Here is a 27,806-nt window from a genome sequence, read left to right on the forward strand (position 1 = left end):
TAAAAAAGAACATTGATATTATGTCCTGATAGCGCACAAGACGTTATAGAATTACAAATTAAGATATATTGTTAAACATTAAAAGTTATTTTAAGGATTTTGAATTTTTCTTATAAATATAATGCTTTATGTATTGAGTGATAAATAAAAATAAAATGTAATTAGTTGTCCTCCAACTTTCAGCAATCATTAGGTATAATATATAAACATTTTGCTATATTATGACATATGGCTTTTAGTTCTGAAATAATCAAATCAAAATTCAAAGAACTGTAATATTTTGACTAGAGTATCAAGATAATATTTTTGAAAAAATATTAATTAAATAAACTATTATTAATATAAATAAAATAAATAAATAGTTAATAATTAATTGAGACACTTATTACAATGGGCCCAATTTCAAATTTTGGTTTTTATCAGGTGACACAAAGACTTTTTTTCTAGGTACATTTTTCTTAACGAAAACTTTATAACTTTGGCTAATTTATTACCATTTAATTAGTTGATTGATATGTTTAATATTTAAAGACTAGGTACATGTTCAATTACTGGAAAAAAGTAATCGCCTGTCATTGATCCCCTGACCTACGTCACTTCTTATGTACATGTTTTAACTAACACTATAACTAAAAGAAAAAATCCTTATTGTTAAACAAATATATTTTCAGCTTAGCATCGAAATTAAAAGACAGTGCCATATTTTTCAGCTAAACTCTTGTACAGATTTGTATTTTTTTGTAAGTCGAAAGATGGTCAATTTATAAAACTAACTGGGAAAGGTGTGCAATTCCCAAATTTCTTTTCAAGCCTTGTGGACAATAGACACATAGACCAGACATTATATAAATTGGCTACTACTAAAAGTGTCATAATATGAACAAAATACACAATGTGCTTAACTTAGTTAGTGGAGTGACTAGAGAAGATAGAATAAGAAATGAATACATAAGGGGGAGTCTAGGGATTGCATTAATTATGGAGAAAATGAGAGAGAATAGGTTGAGATGGTTCGGTCATGTTATGAGAAGATAAGGCAGAGACAGTGGGAGATGTTATGAAGATGAATGTAGAGGGAAAAAGATGAAGAGGAAGTCCAAAGAAAAGATGGATGGACGGCATAAAGAGTGATTTGAGGATAGCTGGAGTGTTTGAACGAGATATAGAAGACCTACCTCTATGGAGGTGTAAGACTAGGGTGGCCGACTCCATGTAGTTGGAAGTGTAAGGCGAAGATAAAAAAGAAGAAGAAGAATACTAATGGCGTTCAAGACAAAATTAATAAATTAAAACAAATTAATGGCATTTGAAGGGCTGCGGGGAAAAAAGATCAATGTCAATTTTTGTTCATTCTGAGAAAATCATGTTGTTAATTTCAAAACGTAATACATTTTGCCTGTATGCCTAAACTTCTGGCGGTCGTTACTCTCGACTAATCTGTTTTTCCCTGGTTCGAGCGCATAAAATATACAATACGTCAATACAAACTGATGCAATTTGATACCAAAATCTAATTTTCAAAAAAAATTGACATTGATCTTTTTTCCATTTCATTCAAATGTATTAGGTTTCCGCTTACATTTAGATTTGTTTTTCTAGTTTTCCTATACTCAAATTTGATGGAAACTTTTGTTGAACCCAACAGTCAGAACGTTTAATTAATTTAAATTGTTCCAAAATAAATTTCGTGAATTCACAGTAAAAAATAATAATGTAACGTTTTTAGAAACATATTTTAAATCATATGAATTACAAAATAAGTTATATGATACAATTAACTGTATTCGTAGTTACTAATACAGTTAAATAGTACAGTTACTAATACAGTAACTGTACTCGAAGTCGACTAAATAATATACTCATTGCTTGCATTAAATTTGGAAAATATTTGAAATGTTTGTACTTTTAAAGGCGTCGTTTCTCCGATTATTAAGGTGCATCAAAATTCAATTTTTATGCCACAAAGGATTTGCAAACTATAAGCAATTTAAACTTTATGATACTAACATAAGCGTTTAAACGATTATTTTAACGAGTCTCATAATTTTAGCGTTTATATTTCACTTTAAAACTTTAAAGTGAACGCACTAATGTAACCCTAAATTAATTTTAATTGACTAAAGATTTTTGATAATGCGGCATTTAAAGTAAGTAAGAAAGTGAGACAATTTAATTTTAACAACTAGCACACAAGAAAACCGCGTAAAACTTATACCCCTCAGGTTATTGGTCTCCGTTAATGTACCTATTGTTATTTACACAGCAATATGATTACAGTTAGTTGTTAGTATTATTACTTAATTATTTTAGTGCTCAAATACTTCACCGGTTGGCACCATAATCCATGCTGGTTTTAAATGTTCATACCACGAAGTTTGGACGTTATATATACGGAATTTTCGGTTTGCGTCAGCATACAAGACTCCGGTTATAAAATGTTAATGAAACATATTTTTGGACTAACAAGGGTGATTGTTTTTCTATTTAATTAATATTACGATAGATAAACTATAAGCTAATAAAATTAAAATATAAACTGAGATTTAAATTGTATATCGTACAAAAAATTTACCATTTTTTGAACAAAGATTGTAACGAAATAATTTTTTTTTTTTTATTAGCATGATTGTAAATAATTAAAAACAATGAAACGCGAAGTAATTAAACTATATAAATCAAATATGTTATGATTCGACATGAAAACATTCGAATGATGTAAAAAAAAAAAATATGACAGTTAATTTTAATTAGTATATTCACATAAAAAAATACGAAAATCAATTTTTTTTACACAGACCGCTATTACTCAGAATGAAAAACACATGACATAATGATCTTTTTCAAATGTACAACAAGTATGTGTGATATCGTGATGCTATCATGTTTAAATTAATAAATACCTAACAAAACATGTTAATTAGTAATTGGTGTCTGTGTGAGTTTTGTGGTATAAAGCAAATAATACGTATTATAGTATATTATAATAGTTTATAGTATATTTATTATATTAAGAATCTGATGTGTTTTAGATTACATTATTAGTAAATATTGATTATAAACTACTGATTTTATAGTGAATAATAAATTGAGGAGCCTATTTCTAATTACCGAAAAATTATTATTTATAATATTATTTTAAAGTTTTGTGATGACGTATTGCTTTAATTTTGTCTTTAAATACATTTCCAAAACTCATTATTTCCCTGATAAAATTATACTTTATATAAGCCTTATTTCCAAAACTTTTATCTTTTATAGAATTTAACGGGAATTTATTTCTTTAAACTAATTAAGCACACGTTTATTTGCTTAAGTTATTAACTGCAGTAATAAACATATAATATTAACCGAAATCAAAACTTTCTATTTACATATTATCAACATAGCGGTTTTTATATAAGTAAAATTATTATATTTTGATATTAAAGTTAGAAACAATTTGAATAAAATAAACGAAATTACTAAATGATACCAAGTTAACTAAATTGTTGTTGATAATATGAATAACATTGTAATTATTTTTGTTTTTAAACAAATTTAAAATGTCATTTATTAACGACTGTATTACTTTTCAAATTTTTAGAAGTCAGTAAAATTTGAAGTACAGGCGTATTGCTAACATTTATTCACTTCATGTTTGTGTTCCTATTTGATTGTTTGAATAGGAGCCAGATCACTTATTAATAATTATAATTTCTTGATAACGCGATTTACATGTTGTTGAAGTTTTCTCAGCTGTACTTGTGCTAATAGATATAGGCAACACTTTTTTTATTAAACTATCTATGTGTAGTCACGTGTGACATCTGAGAGGGGTCAGAGCCAAGATGAACGGATGTAACTGTCTCGTTTCAGAAATCTCATTTAAAAACCAAATTCGTATTACAGGCATTCGGTAATAAATCAATAGCACATCAAGCTTGACAAATGTTGCTTATAGAACTCTACAATAATAGTAATTTAAAATAAATGCTTCATAACTAGACATTTCTAGTCGTAATTAACTGTCAATGATAAAATAGGACTGAACTGTAATTCTAAATTATCGATAATAGGAGATTATGTATTTGAAAAAACATACTAAATAAAAGGGTAAATAGTTCTTGAGCATAACATAGTTAACGAAAAAAAAATGTTACTTTATGATTTATATTTTGTAGGACAAAATGCATATTACCGGTGCTACGGTATGAGTATTCGTTATATAGGTAGTATAAAAACGTTGAAAACACCTAAAGGAGAAAATAATGAATTTGTATTTTACATGTGCTCAAGAACGTGTCTGTACTTTAGTACAACATGATCCCGCATCTCTAACAGTATTGCACTTGAGCATGCTAGTAACAAACGACACGACAGCCATACGCCAAGAATTCTTCTACCGTATTACGGTAAAGGTGGTGCGTGTAAAGTTGACAAGAGAGAAAATCCATTAAAAAAAAAACAATCATAATAATAATCATAATAGTGTAAAATATAATGTCAATTTAATAAAGTGATTAATATTAATCTTTCGCCGAAAATCGTTTTAAATATACGTTTTTTAAGTACGAAGAAATATATGTCATATTTTAATGTATTTTACTTTACGGCCTTTATATGAAAAAAATCATCATAATATTTATAGTCTACTTCAGTTTAGAGTACTTTCTTGAGACGCCAGGAAGCAGTGGAAGGTGTGGCTACTGTATAGTGACTAACAAGTACAGGGTAGACCAAAATAGATTGTAATGTTAAAAGAAGATATAATGAAAATACATATAACTCATGGATAAAATATCATGTTATCCTACACGTTTCTAGAATAAAATAACTAGATAAGCGAAAAGAGACTTTTCTGATGTTATTTAGTTTACGCTTAAACCGCATACAGTTAAATAAAGATTATATTTTTACAATTTTTTTTTTGTATTGAGGTGTTAAGTTTTGTTTTGATCTTGAACGGCATCAAAATATGGTGTATCTATAATAATTTAACGTTATCTTTGGAAATGGTCTAAATCAGATTCTTTTTCTTTCTTTCGTCGTTTGCTTAAATCCGGTTTTTTTTTTGTACTAATCGTAAGTACACGTTTGTTATTACCTAATATAGTAACACCAACGTAACTTAAGTATTATATCTTACCAACACTCAAAGGAACAACGACAATAGATTCGTCGTGTTGTTTCTACTTAAAACAATAACTAAATTCTATCAAACAGATTGATCTACGCATAATAGAAAACATGAACATAATACTTGGCTTGTTCCGGAACCACTACATTAGTGTATTAATACAACAACAGACTTCCTACCAACCGTTTACTACTACCCTTATGTCGAATTCAATTAAAATCCTACATAGTACACGTGTTGTACTCTGTTGTCGTTATAGCTTATATAACCTAAATCATTGTTTGGCGTCTGTTGCTTGTACGTTCTTCCACGATTATAACCAACACGGTTGGCGTAGGTTTTTTTAAACTTATTTACCCTCGACCGCCTCCCCTCCTCCCCCCCCCCCGAATTCGATGCTGGTGTACAATACACGCGTTCACTAATATTGTTTTTCATTAAACACAAACGCGTATCGATTATACAAACTAGGTCGTCTGCTAGTTTTGAATTCAAAGCATGAATGTTATGTAAACTGCGAAAGGGGATCCATCAACTTTTCACTACCGACCGGCCGCCGGTCGAACGAAAAGGAAATAGAGTTGCCGGACACTTCAGTAATCATGTTCATTATCATTATTATTATTATTATAAATAAGTGTATAAATTGTCTTAACACTGACCGTTTTCAACAAAGGCGACGTGCGTAGGCGATGCCAAAATGCCAATGTTTAAATAGAGTTCGTTGTTGTTGTTTTTTTTTTTTTAATGACATAGGATGTATTACTATTATTATAACATTGTCGTGTCCTACACAGCAGCCAAAAATGAAGTATTTTTTTCTAAAAACGTCAGACTAGATAATTTTGCATAGCTGGATACGATGTAAAAACAGAAAAGGATAAGGCTACGCTGTTCGGTCGGTGCTACGGTACATGATATACACAAAATACTGACATACTGTTATGTCACAAACACTATAACGACTATTATATTCATATGTTTAGATTCGACAAGGTAACGGAGAACCTTAAATCGTCACCGAGATCCAAGTAGTATTGTATATTCTCTATCGGATTTCTTCTTGACCCGAGTCAATGTCACTGACAATTGGTCAAGTGTAAATGAAACCCCATCAAATATGTATACTTTTTGGTACTATTACCCTTTTATCTCCTGTTACGCACGGTAGACTGGATTTGTTGTCGGTGTTTGGCAGTGTGAAAACCTACCCGACGGTCATTCGACCTGCTATAATATTATCCCCAAACGTACATATTCGTTAGGCTGATGGTCGTCTCGTGTCTCGTGACAGCACTCTAGTGAAAACAACGCGGTCGTTTTGTCACGCTAACCTCATAAAGAAACTCGTTGAAGACACATAGCTGTCTCCTATAGCGGCAAATCGATAAACGGTGATTCCGGCGGCCTATACCTTTACGGATCCCGAGATGATCTGACGCCTTGAAACAAAGTAGAAATTAATTTTTAATTTTTTCAACAATTCTGCACGAATAATATATATGTATAGTTTTAATGTACATTTTTCTATAACCTACTTGGTTTAAGGACCAAGTTAAGCTTAGATTTTTAGGCTAATTATTACTAACCACGGCAGTATTGTATTTAATGAGCAGTCCACTATAATAACTGCTTTTGGTATTATAATTAGGAATCACACATGAATATGAAACATTAATATTCGATAAAACGATGGTTTTTTTTGTTCGGTCTAGCTGTTTTAGCTTTCCATGTTTTATGTACTTGATTTTATTCTAATAATATATCGTTATACATTGATTGTTTACATTTTTTTAACATAATTGAAGTGAATATTTCTATTTAGTGCGCTCTTCATTCATTCAGTAGTAACGTGTTCAACAGTAAAAATAAACTTTCCAATTAAACCTTTTAATATAAAGTATACATATTTTATACTATTGTTTACCAATTGTGCTCCTAAAATTAAACAAATTACTTATGTTAAAAACATTATAAAAATAAATACTAAAATATATGAGATTTTAATAATTATACGTAGTTTTTATAATATTAGATATTATATGAAGGGCACGGGCCACAGGGGAAATACGGTAGTAGTCACATTATAAACATTTTTTTTTCAAATAGTTTTATTCAATTTATGCCATTAATTTTTTTTATTTATGTCAACAGATTGTTTAAAACATAAATACATTTCTTATTAAAATATCATTTAATGTGATTTTTCTTGTTCTTATGTAAGAGGGAGAGGAATTCAAGAACTTTTTTTTTGCTATACTCTACAATTTTCATAATGTGACTACTACCATTTTTCCCCCGTGCCCTTCATATATTAATAAAGAACAAATTGTATAGTTTTATGCTTGAATGAACAACTGAAGCGTTCGTCTGACAAGGGTATACAAAATGTATCGTTAAAGTATTGATTTCAAACATTAAAAAAGAAAAATGTATTATAATTATTTAAAAAAAAAAAGTAGGTATTTATTTCTTTATAGAAATGAAATAATCTACATAATATTAAACATAATAATGGAAATAAGAGCCAATATTAATAATTATAATTATTTAAATTAACTCAAATAATCAAGTAATAGTTTTTATTTATCAAAAACAGATTATATAAACAAAAAAATAACAAATATTCTATAAGCTTTTTTTTCAGCGATTAACGAACAAATTCAAATTCAAGTTGTGTCTATCGAAATTAACTTTATTAATAAATATATTTTTTTGAACCGTATACTAGATAGCAGTTTAATGGTCGTATAAAAAGTTCCGTATAGACCTATGAGCACATTGTCAAGAGAACACCCCGATTGCGGCAATTCAGTAAACCTTATAGAGGAAATAGGAAATTTGTAACATTAATTTATTTTATTGCTGTCGACTACAAGTCATTAAGTATACAAGTTATTAAGCAGGTTTATTAGTTAATACATAATAATATAACTCCTTGTTTTGATAATTTAGAATCATTTCATTTAGGAAATTAATCACCAACTCTATACTACACATTTATAGTAAATTACATAGTTCTATTTTTGTTATAAAATCACCGAACATTACGATTTACTGCAGTAATTTATGCTATGGTATACTCGTAAAAAAATGTTAGTTTTAGACAATTGGTGGTGTTTTAGAGGAATGGAAACTCTCCCTAATAATATTTATTTTACCTATAATAATAATATATTAATTTATATAATATTATTGACATGTATATTGATAGTTTTGAATGGAATACTCTTTTTGCTGCTGTTAGGAATTGGTTTGTCTAATGCTTGTAACTACAAGTACAGCGCGCTGTTTGAGAAAATCTCGAGTGATTGATTTGACTAAAAGCCGTGCGTATCTACACGACATGAATTTTGAGATGTTTCGTTGTCAAACAACATAGAAATGACGTATTTGGCTGACTACAAAAAATCCTGTCACCAGAGGCAATTTATATTACTTGATTGGGGGGAATAGCGGGGCGGCTTAGGAGCCGGCAACAATCGAATTCATCATAAATTCAGGGCCGTGATTCCCATATAAATCCTTAACCAATTTAACGGTCGCCAACGCATGTGTAGACACATATATATATATATATATATATAATAAAAAAATCTTCTCGTATTTATATAGCTGCAATAGTAACAACGAGGAGATTTTTTTTTTGTCATAGAAATCGATGGGAGGTAAAGAAGGGAAAATGTGCGATTCCTCGGCGCAGCACGATCATAATTTTGGCCGCGTAGTCATTTTTTTTAGATCCAAGATGGATTCCTATATCGCCGAAAATGGCCTCGGACCGTGGCGAATAAATAGGTTAGTTTAATAAACAATACTTTGTTAGCGCAGACCATTTTCCGGTATGTGTCAGTTGCCCAAGTGTGTTTCGTTGACATTTTTATTATTTTAACCATGTTTTTATCCCCCCCCCCCAAAAAAAAAAAAAAACAATTTATATTAAATATATATTTCTTGCAAGAAGCAGATAAATAACTATCCATTATCGCGTAAAATAAATTAAGAGCTTCCACTGCAGCGGAAAGTATGGAATTAAATATTTATGTGAGAAGAATAAATGTTTTTTTGGGGAGATGCTTAGTGACCTCGTATGTGATCAAGTCGAAACCAGGAGATTTTTAGTGGGAAATGTAGATATGCAATATTTAACTTCGGCTGGAGAGAAGGATTTTGGAGGTGGTGTCAATTAGAGTGGGGATAATAAGAAGTTTTGTATTTTGCCTATATTAATAATTAAACAATTGTAATTAAACATAATTTCACACTTTAAAGTTAAGTTTACTCGAAAAACCACTAATTTTTTTTTTTTTTGTAGTTTATTTTATATTTTCTCAGACCTATTATTAAATTGATCTACTATACTTTAAGATGCTTCCAGACGCTTGCATAAAAATCAGGGCGATACTGTGGTTGAATATTCTAGCGGTCCACCATGTTGGGTTGCGAACGTTTTGAAATAAACTTAATGAGGTTTAATGGGAAAAAGCATAATATAATGGTGTCGGATCTACATTAAGAGTAGTTCATACACAGTATTATTATTAAGAGCTTTTCGTTGCGGTATATACTTTTTCGCGAGTACACTTATCATTTTCATTTAAAATTCACAAAGTCTAATGCAAATACTTAGTCATAATAGTGACAAACAGAAACTATAATGTTTTTTTTTTCTCTGCGGGTTTTATAATTTATTTTAGTTTTGTTTTGCCCCTCTCTGATTTGACCGCATAACCAATTAAATATTAATATAAACGCGTTTTAAAATTATTATGGATACTTTGTAATGCTAACCATGTTACAGTATGCATACTGGAATGTTCAGTATTTAGATGGTTTCAAATTCAAATGTAATTTGTAAATGGCGCCTAAAGTACAACTTTTTTATGTTTTTTTTAGATATTCGATAGAAAACACATTTATGCTGGCAGCTATAATATATACCTACTACTTTGGTCTATTTCAACTTCTAAATCACTTTATGTTAATACCTCTTATCCAAATTTTAATTTAGAGTTCCTCCCACCTTTCGAAACAGTCGAAACCTTTTTTTATCTATTAACGTCTTATTATGTATATTTATTTTGTAAATATGACAATTTATTAACTTTGATTTCCAGTAATACTTATATCATTTTACATTACCAATGATACTTTGTTTAAAAATGAACTAGTTGTAGCTACTCAGCAAAAGTGTGACACAAAATTTAAATGTATTTTCCTCCGTATAATCCTCCTAAAAATAAATTTTATGTAAATTTAGATACCAAAACAAAACGGATTTTCAAAACTAATTTTATGTTAATTAAAAAGATAACAGTATTTCGGCACACATTTATAAATTCTTCCTCCGTAATTATTTGCAAACAAATATTTTTAATAACATTACAACAGCCTAAAATAGATGGAATATGTTATATGTTATATGTCAGGTCAATAAACTACCAGTATAATTTGTAGACTGTATTCTCCAGGACGTTAATTTTATTTTATCGTATTTATTAGTCTCGAACCAAATTTGACCTATACACGTTTATAATCTTGATTTGGCTATCTGTATTAAAAATACGCCAATCAAAATAATATATTCTAGGTAAAATGACAAATTTGATACTTATGTCGCTTTTTGTAACTTTCGGGAAAAAAAACTTTAAGTTAATTTAAGATACTAAAATACTAAAATGTTACAAACATACTCCTTATGATGCCATTTAAAACTTTTTTTTTTTTGTTTTTTATTTAGAATTTGTACAATCTGTAATAAATGTAATTACAATAAGAACAAAGGATAAATTACATGGTAGGCAAATATATAATAATACATTGATACAGTAGACTTGTTAGAAGAGGCCAGCCAGAGCTGGTACTTCATGACGTGTGAGATCGTGGATTAGTCAATCAATAGATCGCGACACCACGTTCGCTTTAGGCGCCTTCTGGGGTCACCAGGGATCCATTTATAACTAAACCAAAAAATTGATTCGTGGTTAATATATTCATTGTATTTTTATCCCATTAACCAATTCATATTTTGATAACATTGTCTTTTTTTCCCTCTAGTAAGGGTTTAGCCAACAAAAAATATACGTGTTGGCTTATTGTTAATAATATTATTTTTTTATTTTTAGATTCGATGTGAAGCTGAGAGAACATATTGGTTTTGTAATAGTTTTTGTTTTAGAATTGTTTTAATATATATTGTGTTTTTATGTTGAATATTAGATGTTGGAAATTGTGAATTAAGAACATTATATTTTTTTAAAAATATAAATTATTGTTTTTACAACAACAAGCTTAAAACTTTTCAGTTATGTTTTTAAATTACATATTGTCGCATAAAGATATAAGCTTTGATTTTTTAATAATATGAACATATAAAAAGATATTATCTTCCTATACAACGTACGCTCTATCAAATTCCGGTCTACGGATGTCAGATACACTGATGGAAAACTGAACCTTACACGCGTACCAGGGATCTGTTGAAAATAAGATTCCTAAATCCTTTATGTAATAACGCATTATTATTGGATTTTCGCAAGACCGTATTGTGTATGTTTAACATGAAAGTTTTATATACTTAAATTATTTTTATATAATTTTAATGCATTAATATTCCTTAACAAATACCTATCGAGCTTCACTTCGAAGTTTAAAGTTAATTAATATTATGTATTAATACATTTTTTTATGTTTACAAATACGGCCAGAATTTTTATATAAAATATATATTATATATAAAAGAGTTTATAAAGTCTACTGGTAGGTTCTAACCTATTATCCACAGATTTGCATCAAATTTCTCACTTTCAGTTATAATAATTCCTGTAGGCCTGTGACCTTCCCGTCCCCACTATGCTCTGACCCCACTGTACTGGCTTTTTATTAATTTATTTACATAGTTTATAAATCCAAGTAAAACAAATTATAAAACAATCTTTGGAGAAACATAATATAGATAATTATTATTACTATGATTATATTAAATGTATTATTAGTAGGTATAGATTTTTATTGTAAGCTCACAATAACAAAACAAAAATTTAATTTAAACTTTATTAATCTTTTTTTTTTTTTACATAATTATTTTGTTTAATGCATCAAAGACTTCACAACATTTAGCTTTTTTTTTCAACTAACAGTTTAACACCAAGTCGCTGTAACAAAAACTAATATCTTATACTATGTTCTGTACGATTTTTGGTTTTAATTTAATTTAAATATTTTTTATAAAGATCAAAGCAATAAGCTTGACAGAAAAATGTTGTTTTAAATGAAAATACGCTATATTACGCTTTGTATGACTTTTTGTTCAAATAATAATTAATTTAAGCTTTTTGTGAGTTTCTTTCAGTTCATTCAGTGTTATTATAGACTGTATTATTGTCATCGACAACTATAAATTCTTTGATGATTACTCCAAGTAAATACTCTGCCGACGAAGAAAAACTGATGCATTTATTTCTGCTCTTAGAAAAAAAAAACAATGAGTGTTTATTATCGTTTGTTTTTCGAATTAATTCATTTAAGTTTAAAAACAATAAAATAACTAGATTTCATTTTTTCGGTCTGATGGCATTTTTGTGTATGTGATTCGGGGTTTGTCTATTTTCCCTATTGTTGCATCGTCAATGCGTGTCTTGACTTAAATTATACTTCTTACACGGACCACTATGTACTGAACAAATTCAAAATAATTTTGTGTTTTAACCGTTTGATTCTGTCGTGTACGTTAAACATTATTATTAATTCGGCTAAATTTTGCACCCTACTATATTATTATCAAGTAAACAACCTTCTTATACTTACACAACTGTTAAAATAGTTTACGTGCTTAACCATAATTTTTAGGTACACATTACATACCTATATTTTCTTAGAGTTTACCTCTCTTGAGTACTATTATGCTCGGCCGGCTTGTCTAAAAGGTTCTAGTCACGAATAATGTAAAATGACTACTATTATTATTACTACACATAATATTTACAAACTTGTTTTGTACGAATCGATTTTTATTTCGGTTGGCCAATCACTGCACTAGTATTAGCGATCCCTTTTGAATTGGAACCCAGTCGTAAATGTTATTGGCCTACAGGATAGGTGTAATCGTTTCACATGTTATTTTTATGTTTTTAAAAGTCTAAGATCTACTACACTTTCTGTCATTTTGTTGGAACAATATATTTTAGAAATTATTTTACCAGTAATAAATTAGAGTTATAGAAGAATTAAATACCATATCATAACCATTCGAAACAGACATAAGAGCTACGGGTTACGCATAAAGTTTTTTAATACCTTTCTATTGTAGTGTTAAAAAAGTTCAGTTGACTTTTTTTTGTATGTACAATGGTGAAGAGGTGGTAAACACGTAAAGAGGTATTTTTTTTTTACAAAATCGTCCACTGTAGTACAAATTATTTTACAATGTACATAAATAATGCTTGAGAGGTGGCTATTTGTATATGTGGCGCTAAACCTCTTATAGATTCCCTAGTTGCATTAACGCTTAACAAATATATATATATATTATGTATATGACATAATATATCATATTATTTCCACGTGTGCATATATATAATACATGATGACTAGATGCTATAACTATTTATATTTATTACAATACATACACAATTAAAACAGATCCTAATGATAATAATAATTAAATAGAATATTATGCAACATAATAATAGGCTACTATAAAAAAATAATAATGACACTAACACCTAAGCTTGCACGGTAATAAGTCTAAAAATGTAGCGAATTTACAAGTGATCTACTGGTTGAGTTGAATCCATGCTTAAATAATGATGTTTTATAGTAATATATTTATATATATATATATACTTATATATGTATATATAAAAATGCCGTTGACCTAAATGCGCTAAACGTGTAAATGACTATACAATATACCGACTACAAGCGACATTTTTTTGGTTTTTATGTAAACTTACTGACGGCAGTTAGAAGTGGGGCAGACACACTGATTGTAGTACTTTGCCACCAATTTCCCATACTTGTCCTGCGAATCTGGGGAAAACAATTTTTGTGTACAACTGATTTTTCTAAAAATAATAACATTTTAAATTATAAACAATAGCATGTAATTTCTAACATCTATATTTGATAAACATTATGGCGATTAACAACGAGACCACGTAAATATTTCTTATTTTAACGCGTCGAATCAGCCAAAAAAAAAAAAAAAATGGGACATTTTAGGTCATCGCAGCTTTAGAATAAAATCATAATTGTGACTGTTGGAACCAATTTACTTGTATACAAATGAATGTGTAAATAATTTAGGGTACAATTTCAAATACTTGTATAGACAAATGCGCTTTTGTAATACAGACAATAAAAGAAGTCCAAAAAATGTAGGCAGTCAACTGAAAAGTAACCATGTGTTAATAAAATGCCTTCTTGTGGGTGTTTTCGGAATGGTTATGAAAACAAAAAGTCCGAACAAAAGTGTATTCAAAGGATTTTTAATGAACGGATTCTTGTACTTGTACTCTTCCATTTGGAAAGTACTTTTAAGTACCCCATTAGAGCAGTTACTAAATGTTTAATGTTCTCGGAGTACAACAGTTTTTTAATGGCCAATTACAACTGTTTTATCCAATTGTTTAAGATTTACTTTGTTTTATGTTATGTTCAATAAATTAATCACAGATATATATAATAAACTAGATTGCTAACTAGCGATAAGAATTGAAGCCGACGGTCCGCCATTCTGGTGGGATTTATGTGTGTTATCATTGCATATAATATATATCTGTATATATTATTATATCAATAATATATATATATATATGATTGTTATAAACATATATTATTCTCGCGTGATAAGGTTCTAATTCCCACCAGGATGGCGGAAAGTGGCTGCTTGAATCTTCTCTATTGGTGGTATATACAGTTAGCAATCTAGTTTATTATATATATCTGTGAAAATAATAAACTTTAAATCATTTTTCGCTTTACTACCTGATAAGTTTGGATAAAAACTGTATCTTTTTTTTAATATTTTAAGCATTTTAAATCCGGTACTTATATCGGAATTTATGATTTATTCTGAATTTCTTCAAATCTGCAATTATAGATGTCATTATAATTTGTACTGACAGCTGAACTTATTACTCTTCTCCCCCATTTCCAACTTCATGTCTGCAGACACGTACAAAACGCAAAAGCACAAGAAAATCATTACGGAGACTCCTACAATTAACATCGTGTGTAATAACCATAGTGCTATCGTCGAAAACTCAACACATAATATATTGAATTGTCCGAAATTAGTTGAAAATTCCAACTAACGATTTTTTGCTAACTCAGAATTGTATTCTATGCTTTTTGTACTAGGAAAATTTTACAAATTGCTCCGGTTTTATAATAAAATCGGCTATAATTTGAAAAGGCGTTTATTTGTAGTCTAATTACCCATGTTAAGCTGTACTTATACGACCTATTGTAGGTTGAGAAATTTAACTGAATCCATCGTACGAGTATAGTTTCAAATATCGATTGTCAGTAGGAATTGGATTCGATCGACTGTATAAAGCCTACATTCTAGTAAGTACAGTTTTTAGTATCCGCTCGAGAATTCCGCGGAAAGGGCAAACCGTCTCGAGTTAATAACGTCTGCCCATGAAAATATTCCACAGATCCCTAGCGACATAAATCTGTAAGCTGCTGCGGGTTTTAAGTATAACCCTCAGGTTTTTCATAGATATCCAACCTCGGATTTCGAAGTCTAAAATCGGTTTACGGCTAATCTTATATTACTTGAGAGAATGTCGCAATTATTATATACAATAATATCATATTATCCGCGGTATTAAGCCTAGAAGTCACTTTCTATGCATTGAATAATACCTTCTATACAAATTTCAGAGACTTGTCATGACGTAACTCAACATCAAGATCATTGTGTGAATAATAAGGTCAACTTTGGAATAGTGTCCAAGAGTAATACCTGTTGTAATTACTATTTCAGTTGCAATATTTACTCACATTGTTGTATAATATTGCGGCTTAATTATTTTTAACAAAAACTACGAGAAGAAAACTATAGCATTTAAAATATAAGTATGATAATTGTATTATATCTTATAAACAAAATATATTGTATTATAGTTTGAAATATATAGCTGTACACAATCTTTCAATTTATCAAAATTATTTAGTAAAAACTTTGAAAAAAATGGCTTCTGCCAAAATTACTGTGCCAAGGCCAATTTACAAAATACACATCCCACATAAACAAAAGTAATTTTTAGGGCGAGGGAAACACTTAAAATAAGTTTACAACGGAATAAAAAAACTCCTACTTCTTCAACTCTACATTCGAGTAAAATATGAAAAGCTGGCTATTTTTAACTACAAATAATTTTTATAACAGTTAACAATTCACACTTGACATTGTATATAAAATAACTTAAAATTTGTACACCTAACCTTTCGGGGTGTCTATAATTAAAATAAAAAATTCATAACTTTTCAATCATTAAAAAAAGGAGTTACACTTTATTCTATAACCATATCATTATGATTATTTTAACGTCAAATTCTTACGATCTCTTTACCTGTTAATAATTATACTGTTGCATTAAGTTAAACTTTTGAGTACGCGGTTTCTGGAAAAAATACCTCGTTTATTTATTTCTCGTGGGTTTTTAATGTATTCCGATACTATAATATAAACCGTGCACAGTTACTGCAAACAGTTTTTTCAGTTTGTTTGGAATCTATGGGTATGCCGATAAATATATAGCTAACGTGATCAGATAAAATAATTGTTGTAAAAAAAGTGTGAAATATTAAAGACTTTATTTGTGATCAATTACCGATCAAATTTGTATAATATTTCATAGGTGTAATGGTATTTCAAGAAAACGTTAAAACAATTTGAACAGTTATATTTAAACCCCTTGGAAATGTCAGTGTTTATTGTCACTCTTGATTTAATATGTTCACAAGTGACAAATGATCCTTACAATTGACATATTTCTATGATTTGTGCATTATGCTGTCTTATAATGCATAAAATATAAACGTCATATTTTGCGTGACAGTTAATTAGATATAATAATTAATTAAGTACAGCGTACCATTCATCTGGCGCGACATAATTTGATGGTACCAGTCAAGTTCTGTATAATACTTGACTAATAAAACAACGCGATTAATTATCTACAACTGTTATATTATTTTATTTTAATAGTATTTTAAGTTTTCCCACAGTCGTCGTATTATGTTCACATATATACATTTTTCTCGCAATTAGAAACGTGAACGAAGCATAATATAAATTTAAAAAAATATTTTTGGCAAATACAGTTAACGTGCTCTAAAATTATAATTTATAAGTTAAGTAATAACTAATGATGAAGCCCGTTTTAATAATTATTATTTTTATGATGAAAACTATACTAATAGATTATTTGTGCAACGTTTAATTTTATGTGAACTGTTTGAATGAAGAACACCCTAGTATTATATTATTTATTGACCAATCACCAGGAATGACACATTTTAATATTGTTTTATAATAGTGGCATTCAAACATGGACAAGAATATTACTAACAAGTACGACGCGTCGTCTGTTCCGCAGAGAAATTTGCATATTTGATTTGTATTTTTATTTGTTTATTATTAATGTTTTACATTTGTGTGAGCGACAGTAATTGGACATTTTGTCGAGAAATTGTACCGGCTAATTTGTATGCTAGTCAAACTGTTACCAACTCCACACCCCCCCCCCCCTACATCAATATAAGCCACTGCTGGTTCCAACATACATTATCCTCCGTGATCGTTTATACACAGTTACACATCGATATCGAAGAAAATATAAAAGAAAATCTTCCTAACGTGTTTTGAATATCTAGTAATACAAAATGGTTTGTCTGCTTTTTGAAACAATTTTGTACAAAGAATATTGTATAATGTGTAAGTATCCTTTTTGTACACATTAAAACTTAACAATGTGCGCAACGTGCATACTGTCAACTAAACAACTTACGACCGATATCAGATTTCAAATAATTCTGTACTCTCAGAACCGAAAATCTAAATTATATAATATTATATTGTACTTATTTTATAAAAGTATAATACAGTATGCTGTATAGGATTCCTTATAAATATTGAATGGCGCAATAGAATACCATTATCACAATTTCTAGCTAGTGTTTTTTTTTTCAAATTAAAAAGTTATTTTGACGTTAAAAGTGCCTGGGTGGACTTCTGCAGAATTATATACCTGTATACAGAGTGTTTCTCAAAGATATGACAAATGATATAACTTTTGTTTTAGGGAATATTTTTAAGCACTTTTGTGTTTAATTAATTTATACTCATGTGCGCTATAAAAACATAGCAGTAAATACAAGCAATAATTGCTCTTAACTGTTTCACTTTGTTTTTTTAATTTAAGATATCCATTTCATTCAAAATAATTTTCTGAGAATTTTGACTGGTCGATAACCAGTTTTGGACAATTTTTTTAAGTTATTAAAGGTTAAAATTTAAGACAGGACATGAAGTGTGTCAGAGTAACCGCGTTTTTTTTTATCAGCGGGAATTACTCTACCGCACTTAACCTTCAGTCATAAACTTTCAACCTGAATGACTTTAAAAGTAATTATCCAAAATTGGTTTTCGACAAACCGAAATTCTTAACAAATTATTTTTAATAAAATGGATATCTTAAGTTTAAAAAAAAATATTGTTTTATAAATAAATTAAAACAAGTAAGAGCAATAAAAACCGTGTTGTTGATAGCGAAATAAGTATAAATTAATTAAAAACCCAAAGTCTTTGAAATATTTACTAGAACAAAAGTTATTTCGTTTGCTATATCTTTGTGAAACACCCTGTATATGTTATATATATATATATATATATATATATATATATATATGTGTGTGTGTGTGTTTTATAGACATGTATTAGTATAACTTGATATATAACTTAAAAGTTCTCATAAAATGTTGAATGTGGTTCTATTTTGAAATTAATTTAAGTAACAAAATACTTTTTTGTTTTATTTTATGTTGTCCAATAAAATTTGAATTGCTTCAACCATTAATATATCGTATGCAGCTAATACAGTAACATAATAAATACATAAAATAATATTATTAAAATTCTGATTGGATTATTTTTAAGACGTTGGTTAGAGTGATTGATCGATTGAGTAAATATAAAAAAAATTATTAATGGAAAAACTTCATCTAACTTTTTCGACAAGGACTATTTTCAAGAAAAAAAATGATGCTTGAGATAGTAATACATAGGGACAGAACATAAAATTAAAAAGATGAATATAAGCTAACCAAAAGTGTCTTGAGTCAGTGAAATAAAAATACCATTTAATATTATGGTTATATGTTATGTATGTTATATATGACTATATGTTCTTGCAGTTATTATGTTAATGATAAATCTTGCTACAAAATTCATAGTATAAACATTAAACAATTTTTATGAAAAGCTCTTGAGTTTTAATATATTCATTGAATGAAAGTTATCTTTGTTATTAAAGATAGTCGTATTTCAATATAGAATAATATACACCTATAATTAAGTAATATGAATAGATTAAATGATCAAACTGATCAAATTAATTAAGTTTAATATAAACCCCGGCGTGCCTACTTCTTAATGTGCTGACTTTTTTACTTCCTATCGAAGCAATGCAAAGGGACTTCAAAGTAGAACAATTAATACTTTGAGATTTGTGTATGAATTCCTTTGTTTCTCTATTAGCGAAAAGTGTTTATTTTTTGGTATATTTCAAATATTCTAGAATAATGCACGTAATATGCGAAATTTTGTACCTATTTAAAAACTAATTAGAAGGAAATGACTCAATACATTTTTAGAATTACAAACTTGTTTTACAACAATAATTATTCTCACTGGAGATAATAACTCAAAAAAGTGTTTTTCAAACTTATTTTAAAGAGTGAAATATGAACTTTGCCTTGAACTTTATTCGGATCCTTGTTATTAACTATAATTCAATTAAATAAGTTCACCTGTAACACGCTTGACGACTGCCGACTTATACTGTATACATTATACTTAAAATATTAGTAATGCTACTTATTTTAATTATATTGGGTTTCAAAACGATTAACTGTTAAACGTTTATTGAAATGCCTGTGCGTATGCACATAAAACAATAAATAAATAAACTTGGTAATGCACACATTTCCCTTTCTTTCTTTCCGTCGTGGTACTACTCATTCGTGTTATTTTTCATGTCAACTGATTGGTTTTAGTAAAGGAGCACGCAAATAGTAAAATACACGAGTGATGAAACTCGTATGCAAAACAGAAGAAATGTCTTTATTATTCTGTTCAACACAATTGATTTAAAAACTATCAATAATGTATTCACTAATATGATTAACTAATAATAGTTTGATCATACTAATGTAGTATATTTATAACATGATCAATAATATATTTTATTGTTACATAAAAACCCGGTAATGAGTATAATAGTTCAGAGTAGTTATGATAATACCGTAAAGCGAAATGTTAAGGCATAGAAATCAATAGATTTCAAGTATAGGCCGGCGTGTTAAACAGGCAATTTCGGTACACTGGTGTATTGGCAGTAACGTCTAGCGTATCAGCATTTTAATAAAATATTATATTTATGCTAGTGACGTGTATTACAAAATATTGCCTTACAATAGTTGTGAACGCGCAATACTGCTTAGCTGAATTAAACGTGTACGGAATGGGTCGTTCAAACCCATCCCATGCGTTACTGTTAATCGGATTGCGTGTTAGGATTGGTTTTAGAATGATATATAAATATTTTAAGTTTTTTTTTTAATAAATTACAATATAACAGCGTTAGTTTTATCGAAAGCACTTAAAAATACTAATGATTACTGTTCAATCAATAAAATGCTTTAAGAGGACAATATTACCTATTTTGCTAACAATGAAATCTGAAATCAAATGTTTTTTATTTCTTTACTTTGGGCACATAACCGGAAAAATCGACAATTTTTACAGCGTTACCAAAAACCCTAACGAAAATATATCCTTATACATCCTTATACATTCTTATATCCTTATATATATCACACATTAAAATGTCTCCCGTGGTTGCGGACTCGTACGCAAGCTGTCGACCTCAAGCTCCTTCTCCAACTCCAACTTATGTCAACATATTTCTAATTTTTAAATGTACACTATTAATAGTGAACTATATTAATTATTATTAGTGATAAGCACAATACATTTCAATATCTGTAATAGTTTCAACATTATTACTCTTAATAACACAATAACAAATCAATAAATGTTATTTTTAAATTGTCTTACACGTAGCAGGTGAGTTTTATTTTACTACATTGTTAATATATATATTAACAATTTTTTTTCTTTTACGGAACAGTGAAGTGGTTTCCGGTAATGTTTATTTAAAACAAATTGTGTATGTGTTGAATTAATGCGTACAAAAATAAAATACAAATGTGGGGTGCTATATTTTACCACAATCGAAAGGGTGAGAGAGAATAAAACTATACAGAGGGAAGGGGGGGGGGAAGATATAGGCTGTTGTTCAAGGTTTATTTAATATTTAATATATTATGATGTAGTATATGCATGTGTAGAGGAATTCCAATAAACGTTGCCACGTGTCGGTTCGTTATTTCTGTTAGCGTATACTTTGCATAATGGTAATTCGATACGATTCGTTTTAATCGTGTGGTCAGTATCGACCGTGGTTTTTCAACAGATTATTATTACCTCTTGCCAACGAGTGGCCATATTTTTTTCAGCTACACAACAAAGCTCGTGTTTAGGGTTTTCATTATCGACACGCGGTTCGTACCTACAATATTTATTATTCGAGTTTAGCGCAAAAAAAAAAAGGATTACGGCGAGATTGCACGCTGGAAGAGCGTACTTAGGACCATATGGTTGTATACCAAATCGAAAAATGTCCTCATAATAGAAATACAAATTTAACTGTGAGATTCGATTGCACATAAGAATTGATTTTACCGTCACTCTAAACTGACAAACACGATACGAGTTGGCGTCATGTATTTTATTCTCTTAAAACCGCGAAATTCTAGTTAAAATATGTCAATAAAAGCTTGTTACAAAAATCATAACACTGTAATAGCAAGTGAATAAGTTCTTTCATTTACCTAATTAATAGTGTTCAGTTGATTATTATATAAATTCTTAAAGTATTTCATGTCTTCTATATTTACTACTGTGTCGAAACCTCTATTGAATTTTTTAAGATTGACAACATTTTTTTCACATACAAAAGTCCTTATAAATTAATATGATTTTTAACTAAAGCGAAACTAATATTATAGTAATTGATACTAAATAAATTAATTTTATGTGAAAATAAATTGATATGATTATGATTCAAAATGTCTTATGTACTCAAAACATTATACATTTTTTTTTGTAAACGCTATTATACTACATAATAATGAAATATTACAATGTTTTACAATTTAAAAAATGATATGCATAATGTAAATCCATTACAAAACTTTTCTTTGTGTATTGTTGTTAACTCATAAACGAAACAAAAGCATATAGTAACATATTATGTCACCAGCATATTTAAAACTCAAAAAAATATTTATTATTATTAAAGCCATAAAGCTTGTTAAGCTTGGTAGTTTTTATAAAAAGTAAAACACACACAACACTTAAACAATTAAAAAAAGGTGCTGTTATATCTTAACAACTTTGTTGGATAACTGCATAAATGCCTTCGTCATACATATTCAAATTTTATTACTGTATTTTTCTAAGTAATGATGGCAAAAAAAAGACAGAAAATATATTTAGCAAAAATATATTTTTGGTTCAGTTTGAAATTGCTGTTATTATAAGAAGTCAATAAATAATAATTATAAAAATAACAAAACTATTTTATAATTTTACAACTTTACCACAGATAGTAAAATTATTCAAAGAATTTATTTTTGGTATATAGTTTGTATATTTGCATTTTGAAAATATGTTAAAAGTATATTTTGTCTATAAAAAGTTACATATAATATTTTTATACCAACAAATAAATTATTATTTCATATTTTTTACCAGGATTTCTGAATTTTTTTATTTGGATAATTTTATGTACAACAATAATGTATTAATGAGTCTGTCAAATATCTAATTGCACAAATAAAAATCATAGGGCGAAAATACAAATTTCTATGACTAAAAGAATGATTTTTTGTATTTAATACGAACATAACATTTATATATTATTTACTCTGGACGTTTTGCAGAAGAAACATATAAAATTACCAAACGTTCCTTCTGAATGACCATTTTTGATCTTTAACCGAATAGCCCATAGATGAAAACTTGTCTAGAATAATATGAAGAGCGAAAACATTCGCAGCAGCTGTTACTCTTTCTTGACTACGAAAAATCATTGTTTCCAATAGTAGCCTTTGGCTTTTAAAAATTAGTTTTGTCTCTCGCTGAACTACTTTACTCGGAAAGATCTTGCTGAGTTTTGTAGAAAAATCCCCAATAAGCTCCTATAGGCTACTGGCTACTGTTCTGATGAACACGGAAACAAACTTAATGCAACATGATACTGCTTGAAAAAAAGCGTTTGCATTAGTTTTGGCAAATCTCTTATATCCAGATAAATTGACGGGAACAAATTATACTGGTACCTTAGAATTTCTTTGGTTAGTAAAACCTTTTTTTCATTAGTCCACTAAAATTAAGTAAAGCGAGTCACTTACTAAAATTACGATTTATACAGCGTTTTCGGAAGACAGTGTTTTTTTTTTTTATATATTTTAAATATAGTCAAACATTTTGACATTAAAAACGTAATACATTTTCAATTTAAGAAAACCACACATATCTTACGGGGTTGTTGCCGCTCGTCCTATAACTTTGTGATTAATTTGTTATTCTTAATGGATCACATCGTACGACAGTTCAATTAATTGTTGATTTTCGAAGCGGTTTTCAAATTAAACCCACTTGAAAAATAAGCTATTGCCAATAACTATATAACCCTTGATCGAAAAGCATTCACGTTTGAAATAAACACAGAAAACTCATTTAGCTTCAATCAGTGACAAATAATCATCATTAAAACTTTTGACCGTACAATTTTAGGCATCAAATACTTCTGGAATGTGTCATTGAAATCTACAAAACATACGTTCAATAATTTGATAGTGTCCTTCTTGTTATAACCTAACTTTACTGTTTTCGAAATTTTGAAACTCGTTTCCTATCTACTAGTATACATCTAACTGCGTTAAGAGGACAACTCTTAAGAAATAAAACAAGATGTTACAAATTAACAAATCGTAACCATTTTATTGCAAATATAAATAAAAACTAAAAACTGATACTCAGGTTTCAATTAAAAAAAAAAAATTGAAATTAAAGAAATTATGTAATTTTTTTCTCCTTAACAGAAAAAACATTATTTTCTTGAAAAATTTTACTTATTTTAAACATCTTCAAAACAAATTACATTATTATATTTGTGTCTGACTAAATATATTCAGAGATAAAAAAAAAAAAAAGTTTGGACAAATCCCTAACGTTGTTCTCCAATTTCTTAGACGTTTTTCTCAGTATCCTTAAGTCTTCGCCTTAATGACACGCTGAGCTTATTTTACTAATCAAAAATATATATTATTATACCAAGCAGAATAGATGTAATTTTAATATAGATATTTGTATTAAAGAAGCAAAACATGTATACTATTATAGATTTTTATTAACAATAAGATCTATGTAGTATATTTTACACTGTTTTTCTTCTTACTAAAATACCTTGTATAGGCACCATAAATATGTTTACTTGAATCATAAATTAAAATTGTTTTAGTTTTTAGAGTTTTATCGCTGGATAGCATGCTTTATTAATATTATTCATACTATTATGTAAATCAATATGTTAATCATCTATTTATTTACTGTATAGAAAAATTGTAGATTGTACAAATTCTATAAAATAAAATAAATAAATTTAGTTTAATCTCTACCCTAAACGTCACGACATTTTTTCTGAAGTTGAACTTAATTTTTAGTCTATGGTCCAAATTTAAATGTAAAACAAAAAACATAAAAGTTGTATAAAATATGTTATATGGATATAGCATTTTTTAAATGGAATTAAGTTTATTTCCCGAAAAAAACTATATTTTTACATATATGTATTTGATGTAAATTACATCATGTAATTTCCTGGTTAAATTAACATCATAATATTTATAACAATACTAACTATGATTTGTAATTTTAGTTTAACACGTTCTTTTATTACCGGTATCATTGTTATTATGAAATCAAAGTTGTTAAGCCACAGCTGAGCTTTGGTTCGCTCCATGTATGGTCATTGGGAAAACTCATTAATTTGCTGTCCTATTTTGTTCAGAAAGCGATTCTTATTAAACGTTCAGTCAACGTCCGCTTTGTCTGGAAACTTGTGCATTCTCCACAACCTCCAGTAAAACATTATTAAATGTAAAAAATATGTAAAAATGTTGTTCTAATTAAAAATAACACGAATAACTTATTTTATTTTAAAGCAATTTTATTTTTTATAACCTGTACCTATAAACCTAACCTAACCTAACCTAGCCTAACCTGTAGTTTCGAGGCTATGTACTATGATTATATTTTTGATCCATTGGTCTGTAGTTCTAATTTATCTACTATTAAATTAAACTCTTACGTGTTTAACTATTTTGTAAATTGTAGAATAGTATTTTTAATAATTAGAAATAATAATTGATAAGTATAATTATTTATAAATATAAATAATGATTAAAACACTAAGATAATACACGACTATTATACTTGTACATATAGTGACAATAAATAAATAATGATAGAAAATAAAAGTTGAGATAATTTGTTTGTATATTACAGGAATACATAAGCTTATGAAGTACAATTGTACTTTGAACATCTATTACACATTGTACGTTTCTAAGAAAAATCTTTACAATTAGATCGCTTACAATAACTACTATAATACCACGTCATACTTTGTTCGGAGTTACATATGTTGAAAACAGTTGCGCCTTTGGGTGGTAATGATGGTGTATTAGAAAATATCATCTAACCCAAAATAGGTGTTTTCATAAGCGTCTAAACTTCGAAACTCGCAAGGTTTGAATTAGTTTATTTTTGAAATAACATCGTTGTCGCGTCGTATAATAATGCACAGGGTGATTCAAATTTCTCTTAAAATAGTTCCATTTTCATAGTTTTTACTTTTAGAGATACGTTAGTTTACGTTGCTTTACAATATCAGACAATATTTAAATAGTTATCTTTTTTATTTTCTTCCTGAGCTATATCATTTTTTCAAAATTTACCAATAACGTGTATGTATTTAGTTAACTTTTTAAATTAAGAATAATTTGCTGAAATGTTGGCTGATGGTAATCAGTCAATTTGGATAATTTATTACTTTTAATGTTACTTAAGTTTAAAATTTAGTATTGGAGGTGGAGTGCGGTAGAATAAAGTGCACAAAAAATAAACTACACTCCACATTTTCCTTTTGTTCTAAATGTTAAACTTGAATAAATTTAAAAGTAATTATCCAAAACTGATTAGCAACCAGTCAAAATGTTCAGCAAATTATTCGTAATAAAAAAAAAATTAAATATGTATATTACCTACCGCTGAAATTACTAAAAAAAAGGTAAATACTTAATAATTTAATAACATTGTAAAATAACCAACACAAAATATTTTCAAAAAAGAAAACGACTAATTTTTTTTAGTTAGCAATACTGTAGTTATGTTTAAAAATAATTGTATTTAATCGGCTTCATATTGTTTGCCTTATCTATAGGTACCCACTGGTTACCAATGAGCAACAAAGTGTTATTTTCTCATGTGGAAAACTGGGACATTAAAAAAAAAACTGATGGCTAAGATCGTCGTTGTACCTATAACTGCTGTAGACATAACAAAATTTAAAGTTGAGATAAAAAAAATTATATTCTTTGTGAATATTCGTGCGTATTGACCTTAAATTTTCTTGCTACTGGTCAATTTCAACTCGGAAATCTTGTTCATTTTTTTTTCTTTCTAAAACTCTTATACAATATAGAGTATCGCACCCTCGGCATTATTGTGTTGAGCTACGCGCGTAGTATGCACTAGATATTTCATTTGGCTTTTTACCAATTGGCTGACCGAAATGGCGTTACACTGTAAATCCGAAATAGGTCACGAACATATGTCAAAGGGAATCACGTTCAATGTCCGAACTCCAAAGGTCGAGACGACTGGAGACCATACTATAGCTGTGGGCCACGGAGGTCGAGGGTATTTTTTTTTCACTTTTAACGCTGCCTTTCTAAATTAGATCTCGGGCAAAGACAACGAATAAGCACCGTGGGCGCAACATAGTAGTCCCATAGGAATAATTACCGCGGTCCCAGGAAGTCAATCGGACTTAAAAAATAGCCGCCAGCATTTCGGTCTCCTCGAGAAGACGGTTTTCGTCCGTGCACTAACATGCCTTGTGCACACGACCTTTTGACGAAAATGTGCGTTGCGCTTGTCTCACAAATAATATATTATGATTATCATAGCGACCGAAGACGGTTCGATATTATGAAGACAATGTGCGTGGCGTTTATCTAGAGCACAGCCGTCCGGTCAAGG

The 27,806-nt window shown here is 28.7% G+C and overlaps 1 protein-coding gene across 10 annotated transcripts in view; it reads right to left on the reverse strand.

Annotated features, from left to right (window-relative positions):
* The window catches only part of LOC126835212 (potassium channel subfamily T member 2), a 163,029-nt gene that overhangs the window by 104,887 nt on the left and 30,336 nt on the right, over positions 1-27,806 (reverse strand). For 7 of the 10 annotated variants that reach the window (XM_050567615.1, XM_050567614.1, XM_050567618.1 and 4 more), the window contains exon 2: positions 14,071-14,181. The exons of 2 other annotated variants lie outside the window; for them this stretch is intronic. The gene's annotated coding sequence lies outside the window, so the exon portion shown is untranslated. The remainder of the gene's footprint in view (positions 1-14,070; positions 14,182-27,806) is intronic. One more of the 10 variants, XM_050567611.1, reaches the window with a different exon arrangement.

Source organism: Adelges cooleyi, unplaced genomic scaffold, assembly GCF_023614345.1.
Source record: "Adelges cooleyi isolate 19-005CV unplaced genomic scaffold, UGA_ACOO_1.1 ACOO_flye_CR_arks_rails_tigmint_CR_PRNA_23, whole genome shotgun sequence".
NCBI lineage: Eukaryota > Metazoa > Arthropoda > Insecta > Hemiptera > Adelgidae > Adelges > Adelges cooleyi.